At 38.5% G+C, this 24,745-nt stretch overlaps 1 long non-coding RNA gene across 1 annotated transcript in view; it reads left to right on the forward strand.

Annotated features, from left to right (window-relative positions):
* The window catches only part of LOC110390134, a 58,646-nt gene that overhangs the window by 15,347 nt on the left and 18,554 nt on the right, over positions 1 to 24,745 (forward strand). Inside the window, exons 2-6 of the long non-coding RNA XR_002433584.1 lie at positions 1,458 to 1,514; positions 7,593 to 7,720; positions 12,025 to 12,227; positions 19,819 to 20,082; positions 23,703 to 23,827. This is a non-coding gene — a long non-coding RNA (uncharacterized LOC110390134). The remainder of the gene's footprint in view (positions 1 to 1,457; positions 1,515 to 7,592; positions 7,721 to 12,024; positions 12,228 to 19,818; positions 20,083 to 23,702; positions 23,828 to 24,745) is intronic.

A 24,745-nucleotide genomic window follows, 5' to 3' on the forward strand; every position in this document is an offset into this window, starting at 1 on the left:
ACTGGGGACTCTTAACAGTGTTGTGATACTGAGAACTATGTGGAGTAAAACCTATTGCAAGTAAAAATGCATCTATTCAACTTACAAATATCTTTTGATGTGTTGTTTAGGCAAAACGCCACCATGACTATTCCATCGTTGACTAAAGTACAAAGTTAGCATTTTTGCTGGTTGAGGTAACTATAACTTTCCCATTCTTGTCAGCATGACAAATAATCAACATCTTCTTTGTTCTAGCAAAGTGCTTATGCATTTAGGTCATCTGAAGAATGCAGGTTCCATCAAATTAAACTATTTACATTCTTAAAGTACTACACATGTGAAAGCGATTTACAGGCTTGGACTGCAGTAATTACTTTTGATCTCTGCCATCTGAAAGAAAAAAGGAAAGTCTCTAACCCCCATCCATTCCGCCAAGGTATCCAGTAAAATAGCAGCATCCTTGCTTTTGAATCTGTTTCTGTTTGCTGCTATTTCTCTGCTAGAAACGAGTTCATAGTCTCAAAGAAAGCAGAAATATATTAGATCAAAGCCTTTGTTGTCTTGTTATATTAGACTTAAACACTACTGATATTACAAATTATTTTATGTCCTCATCTGTAGCAGTGCTCACAATATGCAAAAATATTGCTTTCAAACTTTCAGGATAGTCAGTATTATAAGAATCCACAATAGAACTGTTAAATGAAGAAAATGGGTGCAATGGTAGTTTCTGTACCCTTCAACTCATTGCAACACAATGTGGTTAAAAATTGGCTTAAATGTAGAGACAGTAACGCCTTTATGGAAGGTTCAGGGAAGTTGTTCTACACTCACATGCTTAAGGGCTCTGTGAAATAAGATTAATGTTTTTATACTAACTCAGAACCAGTACAAGACAGTTCTTTGCCAAAACAGAACACTGCAATCCTTTCTCTAGTCTATAGCACACTATATAATAAAACTCATCACATCAAAACAAAGTCAAATGACATTATAGCTTTTAACTAGCCATATTAATCAGTAAGTCTGGGTGTCACAGGTAGACAACATAAGACATGACTTCCACACAATAGCTTAGTTTGTGTTCATCATTCTGATGAGGGACTTGATTTAAATTCTTTGAGACCAAACATGTTTTAAGGTGTTACGTAGATGGGAAACTTTCAGGTTACCAAGACAGTAGATATATTACCCTTCTGCTCCTAAAAGTTTAATCACTGTAAAAGAATTAGGTGAGGCTAGAAGAACTTGTTTGTCTGCAAAGTATTGTCAACACTGCCTGTCTTGTTATTTTCCATGCTGGACACAGACAAGCAGAGGTAGATCAAATCTTTCATTTGACAGGAATGTACACAGTAGTACAACAACTTTTGTCAGTGGTCTGTCCTTTTCAGGTTAATTTCTCTCTTCATTTGAAAAGGCACTAGATATTTTTAATGTTTATGTTATTTAATTGTGTCACTTTACACTTACAGGGGATCTGCATGACCTTTACCTTCTGTTTACCAAATGCGGTGTCCTAGAAATGACATGTAAGTGTGGGGCAGTTTGAATTTAAGAAAAAGAAAGAAAGAAAAACAACAGTAACTCTCAGGTTGCTCACAGTTTAAACAGAGGAGATGAATTTATAGTCACCTCCTTACTTTCTTACTGCTACAAAAATTATATTTAAAAGGTGTGAACTGTAACAGTTTCTGGAGATTAAACCATATGTTTGCTGGTTCTGTTTTTTTCATTTTGAATCCTATCACTTACTAAGTTATTTGGTAACATTTGTTCAATAAAGCAGTTCAATCATTCTTTATTCTCTTAGCAAAACGGATTCAGACCCAGAGTGCCAAACTTTTTGTAGGTACCTGATGCAGACTTACCTGTCTGTCTCATAAGTTCTAGTTTTTGAAATGGCATTCCCTCTAGGAGAGTGTTAATAACTTGTGCTAGATTCATGTCCTTGAAGTAGTAAAAAGAATGTTATCCAAGCAATTACAGGGCTGCTGATGAAAGGCTATATATTTTTCAGAAGGAAACACTAACACCCTCATCAGTATAAGAGGCTTTTGAATTTGTTCATGATGCCGCAACTAATACTTGGAGTGACTGCCTTTCATGTTCTGTGCTTTAAAATAACTCCCAGAAGATTATGCTAATGTGAAGGAAGAGTATTCTTTGGTACCTATTGCCTCCAACTCTGTGTAAATCATAGATGCCAAAGGAAAGAAGAGGTAGATTGAATGGTAAGACTATAAAGCCCTTGATTCTCATTCACTACCTTTTAGGGCATATTGTGGAGCAGATTTCCTTGGCATCATTCCGCTGTTATCTGTATGTCTGGTCTATGGATCAGGGAAGAGATGTGAAAGCATCATTCCTCTGTTATTTGTAGAGCGCAGTGGTTTCTGATCTTCCATCTATCCACAGTTAACAGTATCCTTCAGGCATGGAACTGAATCAACCCTCCCCCAGCCTGAATCTGGAGTTCTTACAATGTAGTTAGTTGATGAAGACACAGTAATGTGTTAAGGTCCTTGATCTCTGGGATGTCTCTCAGAGAAGGCTCCTTGAGGTTCACTGATTTAATAGAATGGCGTGGGTTGAAAAGGACCATAATGATCATCTAGTTTCAACCCCCTGCTGTGGGCAGGGTCACCAGCCACTAGACCAGGTTGCCCAGAGCCACATCCAGCCTGGCCTTGAATGCCTCCAGGGATGGGGCATCCACAACCTCCCTGAGCAACCTGTTCCAGTGTGTCACCACCCCCTGTGTGAAAAACTCCCTCCTAATATCCAACCTAAACCTCCCTTGTCTTAGTTTTAAACCATTCCCCCTTGTCCTATCACTATCCACCCATGTAAACAGTCATTCCCCTTCCTGTTTATATGCTCCCTTCAAGTATTGGAAGGCCACTATGAGGTCTCCCCGGAGCATTCTCTTCTCCAAGCTAAACAAGCTTGTGCCTTAACATAGCTTCTGGGAGGATCTGCTCCATGATCTTCCCAGGCACAGAGGTGAGGCTCATCAGCCTATAGTCCCCTGGGTCTTCCTTTCTACCTTTCTTAAAAATTGGAATAATGTTTCCCTTTTTCCAGTCACTGGGGACTTCACCAGACAGCCATGATTTTTCAAATATGATGGAGACTGGCTCAGCAACCACTGAGTCATATATCAGTCATCTCTCTCAGAACTCTGGGATGGATATAGTCTGGCCCCATGGACTTATATATATTGAATTGCATGAGGAAGTCTCAGACTTCGTCCACTGTTACAGTGGGACTGAATCCGTCCCCTACATCCTCACCTAGAGGTTCCGGGTCCCGGCAGACATGGATCACCATGGAATGATCATCCATTGACAGCTGACATATAAGTGGAAGGAATGAGTATTGCACTCCAGTAAGGGAGAAATCCTTAGATGTGCAACTACATAGGTCACTACAAAAGCAATACCTCGTATTTATTTTCATGGAAACTACAAAAGACAAAAAGAGCACAACAACACTTTTTGATAGAGAAAATTCTCAGCTACAAAACATGACTTTTCATACAGTCTCCATTGGCTGTGCATTTTCACCAGTGATGAAGAAAAGCCTGTATGCCACACTCATAACAATCTGCATGGCCATCCAGAACACAGCTTGTCATTCATGTCATTATCAACACTGCTGAAATGTACCACCCACCACCTCACTGTGCTCACATCCATTGTTTGGTCTCCGTAAACGTTCAGCAAGCGTTAGTGAATGTCAGTGGGTGCCATTTTTCCTCATGTAGGAAAAAAAACCCTCCCTTTGCTTCATATGCACTTCCATGTCAGATGCCATTTGATCAGGCTGCCCCTTTGCTGCCATCTGTCACACAGCAACAAAAGGTGGCAGAATACTGGAATATTAGGAACATTCATCCTGTACTACCATTTCACCGCCATCTGCCTCTGACACTGTGGGCCAACATAATAAAAAAGGAGACATTACTTTCTGAGCAGCCTTCATAAATCAAGTGCCACTACCAATAACCTACACAACTGTACTGTGGGTTGTATCAAGAGAAGCACGACTAGCAGGTCGAGGGAGGCCCCTCTAGTCTGCTCTCATGAGACCCCACCTGGAGTACTGCTTCCAGCTCTGGGGCCCCCTAAACAAGAAAGACATGGAGATGTTGGAGCAGGTCCAGAGGAGAGCCATGAAGATGATCAAAGGACTGGAGCACCTCCCCTCCTGGGACAGGCTGGGAGAGCTGGGGCTCTTCAGCCTAGACAAGAGAAGGCTTTGGAGAGATGTTATAGTGGCTTTCCAGTACCTGAAGGGGGCCTACAGGAAAGATGGGGAGGGACTTTTTAGAAGGGCAAGAGGAAATGGTTTTAAACTGGAAGAAGGTAAGTTCAGACTGGATATTAGGAAGAAATTCTTTACTGTTAGGGTGGTGAGACACTGGAACAGGTTGCCCAGCAAGGCTGTGGATGCTCCCTCCCTGGAAGCACTTAAGGCCAGGCTGGAAGGAGCTTTGAGCAACCTGGTCTAGAGGGAGGTGTTCCTTCCTGTAGCAGGGGAGTTGGAACTAGATGATCTTAAACGTCCGTCCCAACCCTAATCCACTCTGTGATTCTGTGATATGATGTTATGATGTCTTACGAGCATGGTCATTGTGTTCCTTTCAGCTCAGAAGGAGCTTTGAGCAACCTGGTCTAGAGGGAGGTGTCCCTTCCTGTAGCAGGGGATTGGAACTAGATGATTGTGATCAGAAATTCTATGCTTTCCTGAGCTGGAATACTGGGAATATTACAATGGGCTGAAACGGAAAATCAAAACTCAGTGAGGATTCTTGTACAGAGGGCCTGTCCCAAAGCTAAGTATTGAGGTTCTCTTGTGGGTGTGATGACTGAAACCCATTTCCAGACTACTGAACACAACTTGCCTGAACTAGGTCTTTCCACTCAAATGTGCTTTCAGCTAATTCCTGCTCCACGTAATAACTGTGCCTTGTCTCCCAGAAAATTTGTTCATTGATTCCATTTAAACTATGAATGAAAGGCAATAGTGGAGTAGGAAACACTTAGGGTTTAAGTTCAGTTCTCAGTACTAGGACTAGTCTTACTAAAGGAGTCTGTATTTCAGCTGTTTTGGCTACAGTTGGAATTTACCTTGTTTTAATGAAAAAAACAAACAAACATTGCTTTGAATTTATTCTAGGATTTACAACTGCTTGCACTGTAATAGTGCTATTCAGTTTCTTATCCTAAGGTAATAGGCAAATTTTGGTTGTTCTGAAGCCTCCAGTCTTCAATTCCTTTTATTATTCGTACTGTAGTGAAGCCAGGCAGCTGCTGTCATGCTTCAAATTTCAGTAGATCTGTACACAAAGAGATTTCTAAACAGATAAGTCTTCTGCTGTGATTCTACTGTACTGAATGGCCATTCCTCCAACAAACTTCTGATTTCGTATACAGGAAATTAAAGCCATGACTTAATACCACTGTTGTGGAAGAGAAAATCAACAGATTCTTTCAAAAAGGGAGATGGGAAGGAGTCTTTCAGAATTTATGTACATCATAAAAATTTCAGCAGTGACACATGTATGTTTCAATTTGTATGGCTGATGTTTGAACTAAAAAGTATGTGCCTGTGAGAGAGAGGAATTGTTTTAGCAAAATGAGCTTTTGCAGGGTGCAGATGAAATTGCTGCTTTGTGTATTTAATGTGTTAGCCAGCCAGCAGCCAAGCCAGTGTGCCAGTGTATTTGTTTTCTTTATTGTTTAGTACAATGTTGTGCCAGCAGTGATTCTGGAGGCTGACTGAGTCAGCAGGTGCCACAAACACAAAATAATGGTGAAAAGGAAAATAAAGGACTCAAGAGTTGCCAGGCATTATGCTATCTTTTAACACTCCTCAAGATCAGTTAAACAGACATGATACCTTTCTTTCGCTTGCTTATCAAAGAGTCTTTTGCTTTTGCTAGATATATTTACAGAACCCTCTGATAAAAAAAATCCTAAATGGGACATTGAATTTTGAAGGAAGCCGATAGGAATTTCCATAGGACATCTCTGTAATTTGGTCCTGCATTTATGTTTCCTCTTGAGCTAAATGCTTGGCTAATAAAATATAATGAAAATACAATATATTCAAAAATGCCCTTGAATCAGATTATATATGTAAATATATAGTGCTGCTCTTCATTATAACTTACTTTGGCATACCTTGCTTCTATTAGTATCTGACCAAACAGTGGATAATTTGCAAGGATAAGACAAAGAGAATACATCCATGATTTTAGGAAAACACAGTACATTGTATAGTTTTTACATTTTGTCTTTAAGTGAAAAGTTTAACGATATTACTTTTCAGCTAAAATAATGCCATTTTTTTTCTTAGCAATTTCATTTCACATTTACTGCGGATCATTTAATTTCAAGTTTATCTTAATAATTTCTCATGTTAAATGGATTTGTATTTAGCTTTCCAGTTTGCAGTGTTAAAGCAGAAAGTGAAAATAGGCATATCAATTTATGAAACCTTTTATGATAAAAGAATTTTAAATCCAATAAAGAAATAATTTAGAAAAATCAGGCAAAAACAAAAACAAAACAAGCAAACAAAACCACTAACAAATATCCAGCAGCTATTAAAGTGTTCAGAGAGCTTTTCTGAACAGGTTGAATTTGTCAGTAACTGGAGAGGTTATCTGTACCTTAAACTGGATTATAATCATTCAGTGACTCTAAATAAAAATTTACAATGACAATATAAAAAAAAATTTCCTACAGAGTTCCTATATGTTCTGGGAGAAGAACTCCTTGAGAGCAGCCCAGCCAAGAAGGACTTGGGGGTGCTGGTGGACAAAAAGCTGGACACGATCCAGCAGTGCGTGCTTGCAGCCCAGAAGGCCAACAGCATCCTGGTCTAAATAAACAGAGGGGCGGCAGCAAGGAGAGGGAGGGGATTGTCCCCCTCTGCTCTGCCCTTGCCAGGCCTCATCTGCAGTATTGTGTCCTGGCCTCGGGCCCCCAGTACAGGAAAGATGTGGAGCTGTTGGAATGGGTCCAGAAGAGGCCACAACAATGCTCAGAAGGCTGGAGCACCTCTGCTGTGAACAAAGGCTGAGGGAACTGGGCTTGTTCCACCTCGAGAAGAGAAGGCTCTGGGGAGACCTCACTGCAGCCTTCCAGAACTTTAAAGGAGCTTACGAGGAGGAGAGAGACCAACTTTTTACATGAGCAGATAGAGATTGGACAAGGGGGGAATGGTTTTAAACTAAAAGAAGGTAGATTTAGGTTAGATGTTACGAGGAAATTCTTTACTAAGAGGGTGCTGAGACCCTGGCACAGCTGCCCTGAGAAGCTGTGGGTGCCCCATCCCTGAAGGTGCTCAAGGCCAGGCTGGATGGGGCCCTGGGCAGCCTCAGCTGGTGGGGGGCAGCCCAGCCCATGGCATAGAGTTGGAGTTTGGAGGATTTAAGGTCCCTTGCAGCCCATGCCATTCTGTGATCTATGTTGCACTCAAAGTGTTTATACTGATGACATTTCTAGCATTTATTATAATTCTCAGTGAAGACAATTGTTTTTAATGTGATGCTTTTGACCTGTATTAGTTTTCTTTTTTTTTATTTTTTTTTTCAGTCTGACTCTTGCAAAGCCAATATACAATTGCCATTGCTCTGGAAACCACTATATCCCACCATCAATTTTCTTATGCATCAGTAAACAATAGTGTTATCACAGAAGTTACAATGAGGCAGGTGAAAATGGTAAGTGAAGCAGAGTTAGAAATTTTCTTGAATATTACAGGAACAAGTTGTACTAAAATAATTGCAAGCATTCTGTAGAATTTTCTCTTCATAGAAAACCTCTTTGAATGCAGTAATGACAAAAGAAGCCAAGAACATTTCTTGCCTGGTAGAATGACAAAGATGACCTTATAGTAATTCTGCAGTTTGGCAAAAGAAAGAGCTCTCAGTTCTCTCTCATGTGCATGCCCTCTACAAGGAAGCTCTTATTAACTCTGATCGGATTTGATGTTAATTTACCACAGAAACATCAATAACCATTTGATGCATTCGGTGTCCAGTAAATTACACTTGGGCTCTTCATTTGGGTGAAAGTTTAAACAGATGAAAAGTGTAAACTTTGTGAACTGGACTTTAAAACTTCAAAAGAGTGATTTGCATATTTTCTTCCCTTGTTTTTGAAAATGGACCAATCCAACCTTAATATTCATAGTACTCCCTTTTTACCAAATGAGGGGAAAACCTCCATATCAGTTAGTCATTGAATCCAAGGGTTGGGTTTTGGCCCCATTTTCTTGATTTTGTGATTGAAACAGTGCTGACTCATTCTGAATACTTCACAAAAACAATTTGTCAGAAATCAGCTTTTTATATTTAAGTACGCAATACTGTTTTTGAGGGCTTGGTCTACAAAGTAGGTAGGAGAATTAATACTGTTCTTGCTAAGGCATAATTTTTTTCTCTAACATACTGAATAAGATATGACATATTTTAATAGGCAAGGGGAACTGTCAAACAAAATCTTAAAAGAAAAAAACAAAAAAAGTGTGTGTATTTCAGTGTATAAAAATTAAGCTGATATGGGAAAAGCTTCTGCTGTACTTAGGCTGTTTGTTTTGGCTACTATAACCGAAAATATTCCGGTGATGAAATCAAAGGTTAAATGCAACGGGCAGGAAGTTATAAAGGTGAATTGCATAAGATATTGCTGAATAAAAGGAGTTTACAACTCTTATCTGTTACTTCTGTTCAGAGTGCTTTGATGTTTTATACAACAATAGTGCATGAAAGGTGGATTTATAGTTTATTGTGATAAACCTGTCAGATTGAGAGGCATTGTTTACAGGGATATGATTATTTTAGATATATAAATTAAGACATTCCGCCGCTTTTAAAAGTAGACTAATATATGTTGCTTGTTATAGACATTTTGTGTTCCTCAAATTAAAGTAGCTTGGAAAATAACTGAAGAAGCTTATTTATGATTAGCACATCTGGTTGCAACTATAGAACAGAATGCCTATGCACACTTATTGATGCTACTACATATATGTAGTTTATATGCTGCTTCTTTATAGCATTGTTTCCAAACTTCAGTCAACAATGATTTATTACTATTTATATTAAAAATACTATGAATATATTCTGAATCTCTTCTTTTATTAAATGAGTACAGATATGTGGCTTTTCTTCAGGCATAGGTAATCCATTGGCAGAATACCTACAGAGTTAATATTTTTGATATTAAATATGTTATCCTAAGGTGTGTTTTTTTTTTCAAACAAAGTGCATACACACTTATATGTCTTCTTTTCAGTCTTAAGACGTTTCACATTCAAATCTGTGACTTATCTTCAAATGAGAAGAGGAAAGGAGCAGGGATAATTAGGTCACACAGCTTTGAAAAGAGCTAAGGTACCAGGCTGTAGCACAGCATTGGCTATTTCAGGAACGGACCAACACAATATAGCTCGCTTTAACTACAGTATAGTGTAGTGCTAATTCATGATCCAATTGCTCTATGACACTCCTCTCGAAGTTGAATAGTGTATTAGGCTCAGGAGATGCTGCATATTGCAAGGAGGCCCTCACTTATTTCTGGAGATGACTAAACTAGCAGTTGAGCAGTAAGTAGTGAGCTGAAAAGCCATCCCTGTGAGTCTGCCTCTCAGTGCAGGAGATTTATAAAGCTCAACTGACAAAGTAATTTTAAAAATAAATGATAGCTGGAGGTTATGACATCAAGAAGAATGTCCTATGCTATGAAATGCGATTGCTCCTTGTGAGATGCATAACAGTAATTTAAGAGCTTAGAAAACTAAGGGAAGATTTTCACCTGAGAGAGTGAGAAGGAATTCTAGTAAGGAAATTCAGCAAATCTACTGGTCAACTGTAAGAAAATAAATAAACTAAAATTGCTTAGTACTGTTCACTATCAATGGTAAAATTTTCACATTCATTTTAACTCTAGTAACTTTTGACACTTGCTTTAATTCTATCATGGTTGGCTTTCCTCCATTGTATATAACACTTATTTAACTCTCAGATTTTGGGGATCTTACAATAAAATAAGAAGACAATCGTTCTTAACTTGAGAGATCTCACTGAGGTTGAACTGAGATTAATTAGATGTAACTATGCAAACACTACATTTCCTGCATCATTTTATTTCAAATTCCAGGTCTGCTGGGTTTTCAATTTTTCTTTTGTGATTATAGCATTATCTATTTTGTGATTACAGCACAGGCATTTTATAACAAGTAATCAAAGTAAAAAAAAAAAAGAAACCACATATTTACAGAAGTAATTGTAAAAAGCTGCAATAAAAGCTATCAAGGCATGTTTGTCCCACAAATATTATTTCAAGTGCATCTTAATTCTAAATGTTCTTTAATGCATTCCCTTCTATATATTTCACATATGCTGAATGAAACTGGTATTTTCATCGGTGTCGGTGGTGATGTTAACATAGCTACATTGACAAAAACTTCAGTTTTACTCAGTGAAAGCAGATCTCCCTTGTGTTTATACACTCCCTGAAAGTACTGGAAGGCTGCAATGAGGTCTCCCCAGAGCCTTCTCTTCTCAAAGTGGAACAAGCCCAGCTCCCTCAGCCTTTGTTCACAGCAGAGGTGCTCCAGCCTTCTGAGCATTGTTGTGGCCTCTTCTGGACCCGCTTCAACAGCTCCATGGCTTTCTTGTGCTGGGGTCCCCAGACCTGGCTGAAATACTGCAGATGGAGACTGACAAAGGCAGAGCAGAGGGGGACAATCCTCCCTCTCCCTGCTGCCACCCCTCAGTTGATGCAGCCCAGGATGCTGTTGGCCTCCTGGGCTGCAAGTGCACACTGCTGGATCGTGTCCACCTTTCCATCCAGTTCTACTATTTACTATTCATTCATTTACCAGTTCATGCCCACCTCCTACCCCTACCCAAACAAACAAAAACATGGAAAGAGAATAATTCTGCAGAATTTGAGCACATACTTCATTGCAATAAAGCACAGTTGACTGAAGATTGAGTACTGAAAGGAGGCCCATAATAACAGTTATGTATTTCAGAAAGAAAGAAAGATAGAATTCAATAATTGTTTTGACTCAGATGTGGTACATTTTTTCCAGCATACGTGTTGTAGATGTGTAATTTATTAAGCTAAATATGCCCAGTTTTGTTCAGGACTGGCTTTGTCAACGGTCATTAACTGGAAGAGTTAGTTAATAAGTATTTACGTTAAAGCACATTGCTTACGTAGCAAAGTGTGCCATATAAAAATACAATTTAGATAGTAAAACAATATTGGTATTTATTATACTACAATGTGTTTTGTATACCAGTCATATCTAAAATGCTTTTATTGTGTGTTATGATTATAAGGTTTTGTTCTTTGCTGTGTTTTGTTCCCTTCTCCATCAGCAACCAGCTTTCAGTTGTATGTAAAACCATAGGAGCTGTGAAAGTGCATGGTGTCTTCCTTTAGTTTCCTAGGCAGTCTGGGAGAATAGCTTTCAAGCTGCTCATTACTTTGTGCCTGTTGATCACTAATTCTTATTTGGGATACAGCAACACAGAGAATTCGTTTTAAGGAACCCCTTGCCAACATAATGTTGAACTATGAATTGAATTCTTCCTATGTTTACAGAGTGAAAAAAAGAACTGCAAATGAATTTTAAGTTGTGCTACTTTCTTCTTCAGCCTTTTGATGAGCACATGGGTTTATTTTACCTTACCTAAAAGCAGGTCTGACAGGTCTTTTGTCAAATGGAGATTGAGTATAGCTGTGTACTTGTTGCTTGTTTTTTTTTACAATGTTATGTATGTAAAGAAGTTATAGTCAATTTTCTACCAGACCATCCAGAAAGTGAACATTTTGCAAATGAATCTCCTTGAACCTCTGTAAAAAACTGCAAATAGAAGGTTAAGGGTGTTAGTTTTCTAGGTTACGCTGATACCTTACAAGACTTCCACAGAGCAGCTTCTGGAGTCCTTTTCCGACCAGGAATCCTCATTTGTATTTGACCTACTAACATTCCTCCTTGCTGTTACAGAGCACCTTCCTAACAGAGGCTCCTCAAATGAAATTTAAGAGGCAAAATAATCTGCATTCAAAGTTTATATGGGATTGAAGGAAACGGAAAGGAAGCAAGAAGCAACATAAAAGGAACCTGAAGAGGGAAGACCAGGAATTTCAATTGGGTGAGCAAAATGGGACATGTTCAGTCCTTGACTGGAATTCGGCATTCCTCTCCAGGTAATGTTCTCTGATATTATTGCCTGAGGCTGTCTTACATGGGATTTATTCGATACCTAAGAATTTCATCATGCTACCATAGTAAACTACAGTTTACCTGACAGCTAAGAGTCATCCCCTCATTTTGTTTTTGCTTTTTATTTAAATTTTCTTAGTTTGAACCTTCATTTTTAAAAAAATGTTATTATTTGGATATACTATATCTAGTATTACTAAATCTAGCTAATATGTTTTTCCACAGTGGAACTCCCCATTAAATGAGATGAAGAATATATGATTTCCCATTTTCCACCAACGGATTTCCTGATTACCTGGTGACTCCAGATGCACAAGTGAAAGCAAAAACTAGGAGCATTTTATTTTGGGCACGAGGCCAGTGTGCTTTCCCAAATTTAGACAGTAATGTTTTTGGCCTTGTTAGATTCTATCCTGTTGTTATTGCAGCCAGAGGACTGGTGGTAAGATTTGTCAAAGCTGCCTAGGTATGTGCATCATAAGAGGAAGATTTAGACACAGTGAGAATTAGAATTAATGAAGGTACTACTGATTTTGTCCAGAGTTTTTCTTGCTGAAGGTACTGCTGTATCTTGTCTTACCTGATGCATCTAGGCTGGGGCAATCCCAAGCACAGATAGAGGTTGTGTGGAGAATGGCTTGAGAGCTGCCTTGAGGAGAAGGGTTTGAGAGTGTCAGTTGATGAAATATTCAACATGAGCCAGCAATGTGCACTTGCAGCCCAGAAGGCCAACCATATCCTGAGTTGCATCAAGAGAAGCATGACTAGCAGGTCGAGGGAGGTGATTCTGCCCCTCTAGTCTGCTCTCATGAGACCCCACCTGGAGTACTGCTTCCAGCTCTGGGGCCCCCTAAACAAGAAAGACATGCAGATGTTGGAGCAGGTCCAGAGGAGGGCCATGACGATGATCAAAGGACTGGAGCACCTCCCCTCCTGGGACAGGCTGGGAGAGCTGGGGCTCTTCAGCCTAGACAAGAGAAGGCTTTGGAGAGATGTTATAGTGGCTTTCCAGTACCTGAAGGGGGCCTACAGGAAAGATGGGGAGGGACTTTTTAGAAGGGCAAGAGGAAATGGTTTTAAACTGGAAGAAGGTAAGTTCAGACTGGATATTAGGAAGAAATTCTTTACTGTTAGGGTGGTGAGACACTGGAACAGGTTGCCCAGCAAGGCTGTGGATGCTCCCTCCCTGGAAGCACTTAAGGCCAGGCTGGAAGGAGCTTTGAGCAACCTGGTCTAGAGGGAGGTGTTCCTTCCTGTAGCAGGGGAGTTGGAACTAGATGATCTTAAACGTCCGTCCCAACCCTAATCCACTCTGTGATTCTGTGATATGATGTTATGATGTCTTACGAGCATGGTCATTGTGTTCCTTTCAGAATATGTCTCAACATTTTTGAAGTCACTTATGTCTTATTTTTTAATGTAACGGCAATGTCCAAGGAAAATGGAAATATAGTTCTACTTGGCAAAACTCAAGCAGGATGATCACTATTCTGTAGCTAAGAAATATAATGACTTTATGACAAAAAGCACACCCCTAGGGGTCAGTATAATCATTGTAACATTTGCACACAGAAATCTAAATTTATTTATCTTTAAAAAAAAAATTAACCAGCTACAGAAAGGAGCAGACATTTCAATTATTGTCTGTCCTTAAGTGACCCCTCTAAAGTCATGTTGAATCCCACTGGTAGTCAGCAGTACAAACCAGCACTGTACATCAGGACACAATGTCAAAAAGTTACTGAAGTGGAACTGGAGATCTGAGAATTGGTCAACTTTGTAACCAAGAGAAAAGAATGGAATTAATTGATTAACTTTGCTTGGAGGTGGAGTGCTGGATAGGCTTGCTGATGTGGTGAGCAAAAAGCGTGCCAGCCCCTGTAAGGTAAGAGGGATAGCATGGAGGGAGTCAGCAGCTGGGTGGAAGTGAGCTGGCTATGAACATAGAAACTAACCAGAAAATAAGTTGAAAAGAAAATGTGTTTGTAATAATGACTTGGACAAATTGACAAAGTTTGCTAAACGTAATGGATCTCCCATCCAAATTAAATGGTTGAAGACTTTATATTGGTGTCACGCTGTATTTTGCCTTTATACTGCAAACACTATCTCAAAAGAAGCTTTCTCATACACGAGATGGAAACAGCTCACTTGGAAATTCTCATTCTGAAGCAGTAGGGTAAAACGTACTCCTAATATTCATAACAAATACCATAGCAAGTGTAAAGTAAGCACTAGATATATTTTGTCATGTAAAGTAAAGTGTTCAGAATCTTTCACTTTCCATGCTGCATATGTTTAGGAAGTTCGTTGAAACAGTGTAACTTTGTCTTGAAAATGTTGATGGAGCCTGCAATACTTACATTCAGTAATTGTATTAAAACCCAAATGAATTCACTATCGATCAATGAACATGATATGAAACAGGAGCATTGTAAGTGTCATCGAGACTGTATCTAATTATGCAGTAGATGATTTGGACTTCTGGCTTTTACGGGGTTCGCAGCATGGTTGATTTTGTCTCCATGGGAATGTGCTATAATTTGCCAGCCAGCAGAACAAAGCATGTGGCATGAAGGTGCTGGTGCTTCACTGTTCTTATGTTCATGCTTTTCAGACTATGCATAAGACCGAACAGAAATTCCAGAAGATGCTTAAAACATTTGATTTTAAATGTGTCCCTTATTAGCAAACATTAAATCTAATTTGTGTGGCAGTGAACTAGGTAATAGAATACACAGACCCTTAAGGCTTGACGCAATTGTCTCAGGAAAGCCCTCTCATGTCATTTCAGACACTGGACAGTTTGCATAGAGCTGTTGGATATGACGCCCAAAGAAAGTAGGGAACTCTGATGCTTTTTTGGATTTGCATGTGAATGCAGCGTGCGAAATCCTGGGGTGTCTTGGATGTCACTGGATGTCTGTATTTAGTAAGCTGAACCAAGCTTTTACTGTTCATATATTCCCATAACACTGAAGTTCACTGGCAGCATATGAAATAGTTCATTTTTATTCATTTTCTTGGTATGGACACAGTCATACTTTGTTACAGTAGTTCTTTGTGTTAAATTCATTGAGTTTTCAGCACTACCTTTGAAAACAAGGAAAATTCCAAAACAAATTGTATAAGAGCTTAGATAACAATGGCTTCAAAAGAGAGCATTAATCAAGACCTAGCCCCTGGTGCCTGAATAACTTTCAAAAGGAGACAAACAGTGTTTGTTTAGCCTTTTTTTTTCTCAGCTCAGACCGTCCAAACTGAACTTAAGCCTGGGGCAAAACAAGCTTTAAAAAAAAAAAAAGATAAAAAAGAAAGAAGAAAAAAGTTAAAGAGAAGTTTAAAAAGAAAAAAAAAAAAAGGAAAAGGAAGAAAAGGTCTCTAACACTTACAAATAAAGAGATTTAGGAGATTTGTACCAAGTCATCACAACATTTCAGCTTTACAATGGTGTAATGACATTGAATTCTGCATGATTACGTTGATGTAACCGAGAGCAGAACCCAGAGAGTGTGTGACAGTGGAAGAGTCCCTGAATATACTTCACAAAGTGTTTTAAAATAATCTAATTTCTATTTGCATTGTTGGAAATATATTAGAAAGCAAACTTTTGGCATTTAGAAGCTCATTTTCAGATTTTTGTGACCAAAGTTATCTTCTGTTTATGGTATAACTGTTTCAGCAGCACCTCAGTATGATGTCAGTAAGGGAGGATGAATATAAAAACTAGGAAATAGTAGCTAGCAAAGTGAAAATACAAATTGATTAGGCTGAACTATGATTCAGCACTGTTAAAATTATATTTTTGAAGAAAAAATGTTATCAATGTAAAATAACACTAAAAAGGCATAACTGAGATATTTATCTTCCAAATACCCTATTTTTTTACAGCACAAACATACAAATGTTTGCTCTTAATATTATGTAAACAATTTTATTGGAAATATTGTATATTGCCCTTATCAACATAAAGGGCGATAGAGTGTTCTGTCCACTCATGTAGTGAAAAAAATAATGTATTTTAAAAGAATGCTATACAGAAAATTTCAACAGCGGAGTAACTCACCTTTTTTGCTGACAGAGGCCACTTTCCTATACTGATGTTTATGCAGGGAAACAGTGATTATTGATTTAGAATGAAAGACACTGACTGAAGATTCTAATTCTTCATTCAGTATTTGAGTTATCAAAGAGACCAGAAAATCTTTGTAAATGTGTGCTAGTACATTGGTGCTATCAATCAGACAATACACAACAGGATGCACTTCTGAATTTATATGAACAAAATAAAAGTACCTACTATATTTTGACAATGCAATACACATTTTAAAAGAATCTCAAGAATTTTACTGATATAGGAAGGGGTTCTTCTCTAACAAAACCTTGACCCATTATTTCAAATAGCGTTGACCCATGTTACACTGGTTCTGGCTTCTTTACTGTTCCTGATAATGATAATTATTATGATTATCATAATTTTACATATTTAATTATTATTGCCCCATTCTACTATGTGAAAATTTTGAGTAAATTATGCAAAAAAAAAGTTATCCTAATGAACTGTACACTGCAATCTGTGCATAGATACACTTGACAAAAACAGAAACGAATTTGCTTTTGATATTGCAGCACAAGAAATGGCACTGCCGGTAGCACACTTTGTGTCCCTGTTATTTAGACTCTCATTTCCCCAGCAGGTCTGCAGTTTAGATAGAGCAGATCATTTTAGCACCTCTCTGCTCATAGAAGTTCAGGGGTGATCTGATTTGCACAGATAGGGAATAAAAGCAGGCGATTCTCTGTCATATTTGTGCATGAATGGTCTGCAAGTACACACTGAGACCAATAATTGTCTACTTCCACAATTAGCTTTACAATATATAAATGTGTTTTAAACAGTGACATGAACAGTTTCTCATATGAGACGTGATTCCTTGAAATTCCTTTTCTCCTGTGTGCACCTCTCCTATGTTTTGTCTGTATTATTTCAGAAGAGGTTTGCCCTCCGGAGAAGTAAATTGACTCAAAACAGTTTGACTGAAAACAGATGCACTGAAATGTTGCTCCTGCTTGCCTCACTGAGGGTCAGTGACAATCATAATGCCCAGGAGAGTAAATTCCCAGGCCAGCCATTGGGTGACATTTCTTCTGTGCGTTTCTTTCCCACAGTTTATGGAGCTGATTCAAAGCTCTTGGAATCACTGGGAATCTGCATATATCTCCTCTGTGTCTTAGGTCAAGTCCCCCTGGTCTCTGAAGAAAACTACTTCTGACTAGTGCACTTTATTTCATTAAAACACTTGTCTCTTGTGCACTGGCAGCATGGTGTTATTGACTCATGCAGCATGATCAGGCAAACATCTGACAGCAGCAGCATGCCAGGAGGAGTTTCAGAAGCACCTGCTGCTCCTGCCACTTCCCCTGCCTGCTGGTGACCTCAGCTGTGACAAGGAGACAGCTGTCTGCCTTCTGCTCTGTGTAACTCTGCCATTCCTTCTGCCGCCATCCCAGCTCATTCTTAGCTGGGTATGTAAAAACTACTGTCTTCATCCCTTAACATATGCCTCCATTCTGGTTTTCCTGCAATTTTCCTGTCATTTTTGTAGTACTGCAGCAGTATCAGTAGAATGTTAGCCATATGGGGCAGTTGTTCTTTTTCGTTTGTCTTTAACTACAGTGTGAAATATTGGCAGATCTGATAGGAGCAGTACTGGTCATCCATAGGCACTTTCCTCTGCCTCTTCTTAGCGCAGACAGAGCTGCTTAAGGAGAAGCAGGAGAATCCCAGAAAATCCCTGCTGGTGGATTTTGATGTCTCTTTACTGTTGCCACATAAGCCAGAGGGAGAAAAATAAAGTATCAAAACAGAACTCTAGGCAGGAGAATTTTCTCTTTACCCAGAAGTACAGATGGGTTTAATGCAGGTGCACGTATGTGTTGTTAGATGGCACTTACCTCTGACGCGCCTTTAGAGAGAGAAGATTGAAGTCTCCCTTGAACACAAATGGAATGAGAGGTTTGAATGATATTTCTTTAGTAACACTGCTGTTTTAACCATGATGCTGCAGAAATACAAGGCAGGGGAAAATTTTGGGGTAAAGGTAGTATCTTTTATTAGACCAGCTGGTTACTCCAGTTGGAAAATGTAAAAAAACTTTCAGGCACAGAAGTCTTTCTTCATATTTGAAACTGAAATCTTACTTGAGTTCTTTACTGTGTGCAGTATTGAAGAACTGCCCTTTTTTGCAACAGGTGTAGTATCTGAATTCTAGATTGGTTGTATTTCCCCTACCTCTGATGTTTAATTTCCATGTAATGTCTCAGTTTCAGCTGGGACAGTGTTGTTTTCTTCAGAGCGTTTGGTATGATGCTATGTTTTGGTTCAGGAGAAAAACAATGTTGATTACACACCAATGTTTATAGATGCTGCTAAGCAGCACTGCACAGAGCCAAGGCCATTCACAGCAAAGGGCCCAACGAGCTGGAAGGGAACAGATTTAGGACAGCTGACTTAAACTGGCCAAAGGGATATTCCATACCATACGACATCAAGTGGAAGGTGTTTTGAAGGGGGTGAGAGTTCGTCTCGCTCTCTTCCACTGCTTGTGGGGCTAGCTGGGCATTGGTCAGGGAACAGAGAGCAATTGCTTGTGCATCACTTGTTGTATACATTCATTTATACTTATAAATACATATATATTCATCATGTTATCTATCTTAGTAAATAGTTTTATCTCAACTACAAGTTCTACTTTGTTGGGTTTTTTTTTTGTTGTTGTTGTTTTTGGTTTTCTTTTAATTCTCTCTCCCAATCCTCTGGGAAAGAGGGGAGTGAAAGAATGGCTGCGTGGTGCTGAGCCAGCTGTCAGGTTAAGCCATAACACAATTACTGGTCCTGAAGCATTAAAAAAGTGGTTGTCTTTTCCCACTTTTTTTTTCTCTGAAGGAGAATCTTTATTCTATAATATAGTCAAATTAATGCCCAGAAATAGCATTATATAAACTAGAAGGTACTCAGTTCAATTTTTCTTTGCTGAATTTCTTTCTGTTTTTAGATATGATTTCTTCTTGGTGCAGGGTTGCTTAAATAGATTCAGGGAGAAAATTCTCAGCTCATCATTTTAAATATATTTGTAGATATTAATCTGAACATAAAATGCAGGCTTTTGGAGCTTTTGGAAAAGGCAGACTGTTCAGCTCAAAACTGTGGGATGTTTAGGTAGACCAATAATATAGGCCAATGGAATGCTCCCCTCATACCCAGAACTAGGGACTGGGTAATGCGGTTATTTTTTTCCCTAAGGGTTTTATTGTTCTTGAGATAATATCTTTTGTCTTACACTTGTTTTGAAGCAAACATTATTTGCACTTGCTCAAAATCTCAAGACAAACAATTATGCTGTAACAATGTCTGGTTTCACTCATCTGCAGTTGATCTAGAGGAGAGAAAAAGATTCCTGAGCTTCTATTCCTTGGATTTTTTTAGAGTAGAAGAAATATTATGGCTCTCTTTTTTTTTTTTTAGAAAAAAAAAGGGAACTTAATGTCTTGTTCTTGTTTTTCCAATTTTTGTAGGAAGTCTCCCAGAGGAAAGGCGTGGGTTGTATCAGCTGGGAGGAGAATATCAAACTCCATCTGCCCCAACTGTGATAACCGTCTTGCAGCCATTCATGACACAGAACAAGAGTTAGGGACTGAAAACCCAAGGAATGTATTTGAAATGCTGCCAGTTTAGCCAGTTGCCTCCTACTCCTGCATTAAGCTGCAAACATGTCAACGAAGGAGCTGGATAGTAAGGAAGCACAGTAAAATGTGAGCTGGAAAAGAAGTGTTACCATGGTAAGAAACTAATGAATCTCCATTAGAGGATTTGTTTTGCACAGGATTGCAATTTTTTTGGCTTACTTGGTGGTGATGCTTTTACTTAGAAACAGAGGACTAACGACAGCTTTTGAGTCATCTCATCTAGTTCTCCAAAAAAGTAGTTCTCAAGACCTGAAGAAAGGTAAAAGCACTGAATACCAGAGTTTGCTTATTGGTTCCCAACAGAGGGAGGGCTCAGTAGCAGAGAAGAGAATTTTCTCTTGCATTGGAAAGACAGTCCTCACTTCTGAGAACAGATGACATATGGCTCCTCCTTTCAAAACTTCATTATTTTGGGGAAAAAAAAATCTTGTTGTATTTATTACTGCAGTCAGAGCTTCAGAAATTATCCAAGAGCCTATTAGTCTAGGCTTTGGGGGAGTAATGTGGAGCTTTGAAATAAAAAGTTCTGTAAAAAGTATGAAGAACTCCACAGTTATTATGAAAGTCTTCACTGTATCTGTTTTCTGATGCTGAAAAGGAGCTAGATATGTAGATAAGCCACTGCTTGTTAAGTGGTGGCAGTTATTCAGTGAACTGGTACAGAGAGTAATGCCAGTGATGGGAAATGTACTCACTTTGTCCTCATTATCATAGAATCATAGAATCGCCAAGGTTTGAAAAGAACTACAAGATCATCTAGTCCAACCATCCACCTACTACCAATAACTCCACTAAGCCATGTCCCTCAACACAAAATCTAAACATTCCTTGAATGCCTCCAAGGTCGGTGACTCCACCACCTCCCTGGGCAGCCCATTCCAGCGCCTGACCACTCTTTCAGAAAAGTAGTATTTCCTAATATCCAGCCTGAATCTACCATGACACAACTTGAGGCCATTCCCCCTCGTCCTGTCTCTAGTTACAAGAGAGAAGAGGCCAACACCCAGCTCACTACAACCTCCCTTCAGGTAGTTATAGAGAGCAATAAGGCCTCCCCTGAGCCTCCTCTTCTCCAGACTAAGCAATACCAGTTCCCTCAGCCGCTCCTCATAAGGCCTGTGCTTCAGACCCCTCACCAGCTTTGTTGCCCTCCTCTGAACACGCTCCAGGGCCTCAATGTCTTTCTTGCAGTGAGGGGCCCAAAACTGGACGCAGTACTCGAGGTGCGGCCTCACCAGTGCTGAGTACAGAGGGGCAATTACTTCTGTACTCCTGCTGGCAACACTATTTCTGATACCCGCCAGGATGCCATTGGCCTTCTTGGCCACCTGGGCACACTGCTGGCTCATGTTCAGCCAAGTGTCAACTAACACTCCCAGGTCCATTTCTTCTACGCAGTCTTCCAGCCACTCTGCCCCAAGCCTGTAGCATTGGCTGGGGTTGTTGTGGCCAAAGAGCAGGACCCGGCACTTGATCTTGTTGAACCTCATCCTACTGGCTTCAGCCCAATTTTCTTGACAAGTAAATATGCTTTCTTCAGTCATACTGAAAAAATATCTATCTGTTGAATACTTCTTTTAGTCAACCAGTCAAAAATCTTAGGATGAGCCTGACTACAGCTGAATGTGATAAAGAAATGCTGGCTGCTGCTGTGAAAGTAGAGTTGGTTAATAAACTCGTAGTATATTTCTGTCTCATGAGTCTTTTGAGTGAACTTGAAGGTCCTGCAGATATTTACACACAGTATCTGAAGTGTCCAGCACAAAATTGGACATAGGAAAAACAACTGTCTTGTCATTAAAAATATTTGTTCTTAGGATAAAAGTTCTCAAGAAAAGCTGAGATTTAACTAATGTCTGTTTGTCCAAACACCCCTGGGAACTGCTTTTTATGTATGAATGAGAAAATCAATGGCGATAATTAACAGTAAACAAACACAAACGCTCTTAAGAGATATCTGGAAATGGTATTTTTCCATATTAAAACTGAAAGTACACAAATAGCACAGCTGCTGATGCTACAGTGAAGCCCTTAATAAAGGTAACAAGCTGTTTTGTTTTGTTATTGCTTTTAATCAAGCTTTGTATTAACAAATTATAATTTTAAACTAGACTGTTTTTACACAATTATTCAGTAAGCAACAATAAAAAAATTCTACACTGGTCAAAACAACTAGTCTGGAAGGTGCTATTGCAGGCAAACTCTCATGTTGATCATGGACAAATTGTTCAGAAGGAGCTGAATTACAAAATAAGATGGTAATTGTAGGTGGGTTTTTTTCAGACTTATCAGAGATCAAAGAGTAGGTCCCATTGATCTATCATGAAGGTCATTAAAGAGTACTTGCTTTCTTTCAGAAGGGAAAAGGAGGCTTAAAAAAGTCAAACACAAGTAGGTAAAATTAAATTTAAAAAAAATGAGAGAAAGTTGTTTCTTATACCCATCAAAAATATTCTGTAATGTAATAAGACATGACTTGGCCTTTTCTGAAATTTTGCTATTTGAGGAAAAAAATTATCTTATTTTGAGTAGTTGTCTGTTGAAGGCTTTCCTTAGTTTTCCCTAGAAACAGAATAAAATATGCTTTGATGAGTAGGCATGCCAAAGCAGCAAAAAATGGGAGTAGAGGAAATTAAAATTTGGGGTGAAATTACATAGCTTTGTGGCTGATGTGTTACAAAATAAAAAAGCTTCACTCACTTCGGGCATCCTGTAAAATTATGAAGTATGATAAAGTACAATTACATGAAACTGCTTAAATTTTTAAATAACAGACAAAATACATTAATTAGTCTTTGCTTCACGTCAATGCCCTCATGTCCAAAATTAGTGCAAGAGCCTATGTGTGTGGAAGAATAATTGGTAATTTTTTCAGATTGTTTTTAGTTTGTTTAAGGAAAGTTAGAATAGGAAGCTTTAACCTCAATGATTTACAGATATCATAACAGAAAGAAATGATGAAAAAACCTATCTCTTTGGATCTGGATATTGATAAGTATGATGTGAAGATAAACAAACAAACAAAAACAAACAAGCAATCTCTCCGCCCTTAGTTAAGCAGAGTTTATGAAGTTCTCTGTCGTCTGTTTACATTGACATATCCTGTTAGAATTAAACCTCCGACATGTTCCCTGAATGTAGCAAATGCTGTACTTACTCATATTTGACCTGTGCAGCAGCTGTACATTCTGAAGTAGGTGCATGACACACGGTTAAGCTATCATAATTCATAGCGTAAGTTTTGCATATATGAAAACACTTTATCTGAGAAAGAGAGAGGTGATAAGATAACATGCCCTTCACTGAGGTCTTGTATTCCAAGACTTGGTCCATACAGTCTCGGGTTTTCAAACAATAATCCTTTCCCTTTGTTTTAATTATTGAAAGAAAAATCTAAAGACCAAAATTGAATAGTATTTATGTTTTGTATTCTATAGCAATTATGTAATGAATGCAGCAGTTTCAAAGCCCACAGTAAAGGTCTAAGGACATTGTCAGTAAAATGATCATTGACTGACTAATGACATGGTAAATATTGATGTGAGCTGTATCGCACAATACCTGTTCACTACACTGCAGTAGGGTACAGGGTAGGTTGGTGTAGATTTTTAGTGATCTTCTCTCTAAACATATTGTTTCAAAAAGCATTGACTCTAAAAGGAAAAGAGTTTCAGGATAAAACAGTATTGTTACTGCTCCAGTTGTTTTTCCAGGTGCTTGAGGCCCATTGCAGCCACATAGCCCTTGGCTCAGGGATGAGCTGTCTGTGGACAACTGGCCTCTAGGTTTTCATCTTAAAAACAATGTAAACTGTGCCTACTATTTTTCTTTATTTCAGGTATGTATTTTCACATCATTCAAACTGTTTAATTACACACATTGTGTGACTGTGATCGCAAAGGACAGTCTTAACGGTTTATTTATATCTCTAACTTGCTATCTCTTATATCATCAGACATATGGTTTATACAAAACAAGTAGGTATGTATACACCTAAACATAGATGTTTATGCTACATATAAAGAGTATAAACTATATGACTATATGACTATAAAGAGTAGTCACACAAGTGTATATTTATTATAGGTTGTATTTATATATTCTGTTGTTACATATCATATGTATATTTGAAAAGTAGACATGAACATGCATATGTACATGATATTTCAAGTGGAAGGAATTAATTCATTTTTTATTTAAATGAAAATTGTTTTCTTCTGAGTGGGAAAGGATTTTTTCCCTGAGTGAAGGCTGCAGAATTTCTGAGTAATGTGGTCAATAAATATTCACTAAAAGTGAATGTTATGTGCAAGACACTGTGCTGAGAGCATCCATACTCCTACTATTCAAGGCAATGCTGAATAGCCAAATGCAGCAAACACAAGACATTAATTCTGTCTGATGATCCATGGTTTTGGAGAGTGTTTATTTCAGAAATTCTTACATAGTCCAAAGGTTTATAAATGGAATGGAAAGAATTCCTCAAAGACTGTGCAGAATTATGAAAACTGAAGTCCATTTGGTTTCAGAATAATCTGGCATTAGGTGATAGTTTATTAACACAGGTTAAGGACAATTTTGATTAAGATAATCTCTGTAAGCAGCTAGTCAGTTTATCACACAAGGTATTCTTCCTCCTGAACTATGTTGTTTTCTTTCCTTATACCAGGTGCTATAAACTGAATACGTAGTACTTACATGTGTATGAGATACAAAAGAAATGCTTGTCTTTCTTTATTATTGTCTTCTTCCTTCA

Source organism: Numida meleagris, chromosome Z, assembly GCF_002078875.1.
Source record: "Numida meleagris isolate 19003 breed g44 Domestic line chromosome Z, NumMel1.0, whole genome shotgun sequence".
Classification (NCBI taxonomy): Eukaryota; Metazoa; Chordata; class Aves; order Galliformes; family Numididae; genus Numida; species Numida meleagris.